This window comes from Oncorhynchus masou, chromosome 24 (assembly GCF_036934945.1).
Source record: "Oncorhynchus masou masou isolate Uvic2021 chromosome 24, UVic_Omas_1.1, whole genome shotgun sequence".
NCBI classification, from domain to species: domain Eukaryota; kingdom Metazoa; phylum Chordata; class Actinopteri; order Salmoniformes; family Salmonidae; genus Oncorhynchus; species Oncorhynchus masou.
This window is the reverse complement of record NC_088235.1, coordinates 10,615,294-10,620,293: the sequence shown is the minus strand read 5'-3', so window position 1 is coordinate 10,620,293 and position 5,000 is coordinate 10,615,294. Positions and strand designations below refer to the sequence as shown.

The following is a 5,000-nucleotide window of genomic DNA, read 5'->3' as shown; positions in this document are numbered from 1 at the left end:
TATGTAACTACCTGGAATGGTATGTAACTATCTGGAATAGTATGTAACTTTCTGGAATAGTATGTAACTACCTGGAATAGTATGTAACTATCTGGAATAGTATGTAACTACCTGGAATAGTATGTAACTATCTGGAATAGTATAGTTGGTATCATTATGACTTTAACTATCTGGAATAGTATGTAACTATCTGGAATAGTATGTAACTATCTGGAATAGTATGTAACCATCTGGAATAGTATGTAACTACCTGGAATAGTATGTAACTACCTGGAATAGTATGTAACTATCTGGAATAGCATGTAACTATCTGGAATAGTATGTAACTACCTGGAATAGTATGTAACTATCTGGAATAGTATGTAACTACCTGGAATAGTATGTAACTATCTGGAATAGTATGTAACTACCTGGAATAGTATGTAACTACATGGAATATTATGTAACTATCTGGAATAGTATGTAACTACCAGGAATAGTATAGTTGGTATTATTATGACTTTAACTATCTGGAATAGTATGTAACTATCTGGAATAGTATGTAACTATCTGGAATAGTATGTAACTATCTGGAATAGTATGTAACAATCTGGAATAGTATGTAACTACCTGGAATAGTATGTAACTACCTGGAATAGTATGTAACTACCTGGAATAGTATGTAACTATCTGGAATAGTATGTAACTACCTGGAATAGTATGTAACTATCTGGAATAGTATGTAACTACCTGGAATAGTATGTAACTACCTGGAATAGTATGTAACTACCTGGAATAGCATGTAACTATCTGGAATAGTATGTAACTACCTGGAATAGCATGTAACTATCTGGAATAGTATGTAACTACCTGGAATAGTATGTAACTACCTGGAATAGTATGTAACTACCTGGAATAGCATGTAACTATCTGGAATAGCATGTAACTATCTGGAATAGTATGTAACTATCTGGAATAGCATGTAACTATCTGAAATAGCATGTAACTACCTGGAATAGTATGTAACTACCTGGAATAGTATGTAACTACCTGGAATAGTATGTAACTATCTGCAATAGCATGTAACTATCTGGAATAGCATGTAACTATCTGGAATAGTATGTAACTATCTGGAATAGTATGTAACTACCTGGAATAGTATGTAACTATCTGCAATAGCATGTAACTATCTGGAATAGCATGTAACTATCTGGAATAGTATGTAACTATCTGGAATAGTATGTAACTACCAGGAATAGTATGTAACTATCTGGAATAGTATGTAACTACCAGGAATAGTATGTAACTATCTGGAATAGTATGTAACTATCTGGAATAGTATGTAACTATCTGGAATAGTATGTAACTATCTGGAATAGTATGTAACTACCTGGAATAGTATGAAACTATCTGGAATAGTATGTAACTATCTGGAATAGTATGTAACTACCTGGAATAGTATGTAACTATCTGGAATAGTATGTAACTATCTGGAATAGTATGTAACTAGTATAGTTGGTAACCATGGTGATACAGTAGTGTTCCCACTATGCAGAGAGATAACTATCTGACCACTAACCTTGGTAACCACGGTGATACAGTAGTGTTCCCACTATGCAGAGAGATAACTATCTGACCACTAGCCTCGGTAACCAAGGCAGCATTCCCACTATGCAGAGAGATAACTATCTGACCACTAGCCTTCGTTACCATAGGGATACAGTAATGTTCCCACTCGCAGAGATATAACTATCTGACCAGTAGCCTCGGTAACCATGGTGATACAGTCGTGTTCTCACTATGCAGAGAGATAACTATCTGACCACTAACCTTGGTAACCACGGTGATACAGTAGTGTTCCCACTGTGCAGAGATAACTATCTGACCACTAGCCTCGGTAACCAAGGCAGCATTCCCACTATGCAGAGAGATAACTATCTGACCACTAGCCTCGGTAACCAAGGCAGCATTCCCACTATGCAGAGAGATAACTATCTGACCACCAGCCTCGGTAACCATGGTAGCATTCCCACTATGCAGAGAGATAACTATCTGACCACTAGCCTCGGTAACCATGGTAGCATTCCCACTATGCAGAGAGATAACTATCTGACCACTAGCCTCGGTAACCATGGCAGCATTCCCACTATGCAGAGAGACACTATGAGGAATGATCAGCACCACCTCACAACATTTCAGAATCTGTAGTTAACTTTGTAGAGAGGAACTTATGATAAAGAGCTATTCAGACACTCTTGGTAGGACAATAGATGTTTGTTAGCCTGGTCCCAGATCAGTTTGTGTGTTTGCTTTACTCCAATGGAAGTTTGCTAGCCTGGTCCCAGATCAGTCTGTGTGTTTTCTTACTCCAATGGAAGTTTGCTAGCCTGGTCCCAGATCAGTCTGTGTGTTTGCTTACTCCAATGGAAGTTTGCTAGCCTGGTCCCAGATCAGTCTGTATGTTTTCTTACTCCAATGGAAGTTTGTTAGCCTGGTCCCAGATCAGTCTGTGTGTTTTCTTACTCCAATAGAAGTTTGCTAGCCTGGTCCCAGATCAGTCTGTGTGTTTGCTTTACTCCAATGGAAGTTTGCTAGCCTGGTCCCAGATCAGTCTGTGTGTTTTCTTACTCCAATGGAAGTTTGCTAGCCTGGTCCCAGATCAGTCTGTGTGTTTGCTTACTCCAATAGAAGTTTGCTAGCCTGGTCCCAGATCAGTCTGTGTGTTTGCTTACTCCAATGGAAGTTTGCTAGCCTGGTCCCAGATCAGTCTGTGTGTTTGCTTTACTCCAATGGAAGTTTGCTAGCCTGGTCCCAGATCAGTCTGTGTGTTTGCTTATTCCATTGTTATTGTCAAGCCAAACATGGCGTGACAATTCTATAAGGTATAGGCAAAAACAGACTGGCTAGAGGTTTGCTTTAAAAAAGGTTTAGAGGGAATGTTATGGACAGGTCCTGGACCAGATGTTATGGACAGGTCCTGGACCAGCATGGTTTAGAGGGGAGGTTATGGACAGGTCCTGGACCAGATGTTATGGACAGGTCCTGGACCCGCATGGTTTAGAGGGGAGGTTATGGACAGGTCCTGGACCAGATGTTATGGACAGGTCCTGGACCAGCAGGGTTTAGAGGGGATGTTATGGACAGGTCCTGGATCAGATGTTATGGACAGGTCCTGGACCAGATATTAAGGACAGTACCTGGACCAGATGTTAAGGACAGTACCTGGACCAGATGTTAAGGACAGGTCCTGGGCCAGATGTTAAGGACAGTACCTGGACCAGATGTTAAGGACAGTACCTGGACCAGATGTTAAGGACAGTACCTGGACCAGATGTTATGGACAGGTCCTGGACCAGATGTTAAGGACAGTACCTGGACCAGATGTTATGGACAGGTCCTGGACCAGATGTTAAGGACAGGTCCTGGACCAGATGTTAAGGACAGGTCCTGGACCAGATGCTATGGACAGTACCTGGACCAGATGTTATGGACAGGTCCTGGACCAGATGTTAAGGACAGGTCCTGGACCAGATGTTAAGGACAGGTCCTGGACCAGATGTTAAGGACAGGTCCTGGACCAGATGCTATGGACAGTACCTGGACCAGATGTTATGGACAGTACCTGGACCAGATGTTAAGGACAGTACCTGGACCAGATATTAAGGACAGTACCTGGACCAGATGTTAAGGACAGTACCTGGACCAGATGTTATGGACAGGTCCTGGACCAGATGTTAAGGACAGTACCTGGACCAGATGTTATGGACAGGTCCTGGACCAGATGTTAAGGACAGGTCCTGGACCAGATGTTAAGGACAGGTCCTGGACCAGATGTTAAGGACAGTACCTGGACCAGATGTTAAGGACAGTACCTGGACCAGATGTTAAGGACAGTACCTGGACCAGATGTTAAGGACAGGTCCTGGACCAGATGTTAAGGACAGGTCCTGGACCAGATGTTAAGGACAGTACCTGGACCAGATATTAAGGACAGGTACCTGGACCAGATGTTAAGGACAGGTCCTGGACCAGATATTAAGGACAGTACCTGGACCAGATGTTAAGGACAGGTCCTGGACCAGATGCTATGGACAGTACCTGGACCAGATGTTATGGACAGGTCCTGGACCAGATGTTAAGGACAGGACCTGGACCAGATGTTAAGGACAGGTCCTGGACCAGATGTTAAGGACAGTACCTGGACCAGATGTTAAGGACAGTACCTGGACCAGATGTTAAGGACAGGTCCTGGACCAGATGTTAAGGACAGTACCTGGACCAGATGTTATGGACAGTACCTGGACCAGATGTTAAGGACAGGTCCTGGACCAGATGCTATGGACAGTACCTGGACCAGATGTTATGGACAGGTCCTGGACCAGATGTTAAGGACAGGTCCTGGACCAGATGTTAAGGACAGTACCTGGACCAGATGTTAAGGACAGTACCTGGACCAGATGTTAAGGACAGTACCTGGACCAGATGTTAAGGACAGGTCCTGGACCAGATGTTAAGGACAGTACCTGGACCAGATGTTATGGACAGTACCTGGACCAGATGTTAAGGACAGGTCCTGGACCAGATGTTAAGGACAGTACCTGGACCAGATGTTAAGGACAGGTCCTGGACCAGATGTTAAGGACAGTACCTGGACCAGATGTTATGGACAGTACCTGGACCAGATGTTAAGGACAGGTCCTGGACCAGATGTTAAGGACAGTACCTGGACCAGATGTTAAGGACAGTACTTGGACCAGCAGGGTTTACAGGGGAGGTTATGGACAGGTCCTGGACCAGATGTTAAGGACAGTACCTGGACCAGATGTTAAGGACAGGTCCTGGACCAGATGTTAAGGACAGTACCTGGACCAGCAGGGTTTACAGGGGAGGTTATGGACAGGTCCTGGACCAGATGTTAAGGACAGGTCCTGGACCAGATGTTAAGGACAGGTCCTGGACCAGATGTTAAGGACAGTACCTGGACCATATGTTAAGGACAGGACCTGGACCAGATGTTATGG

The 5,000-nt window shown here is 43.6% G+C and overlaps 1 pseudogene; it reads right to left on the bottom strand.

Annotated features, from left to right (window-relative positions):
* The window catches only part of LOC135511836 (receptor-type tyrosine-protein phosphatase epsilon-like), a 112,678-nt pseudogene that overhangs the window by 103,608 nt on the left and 4,070 nt on the right, over positions 1-5,000 (bottom strand).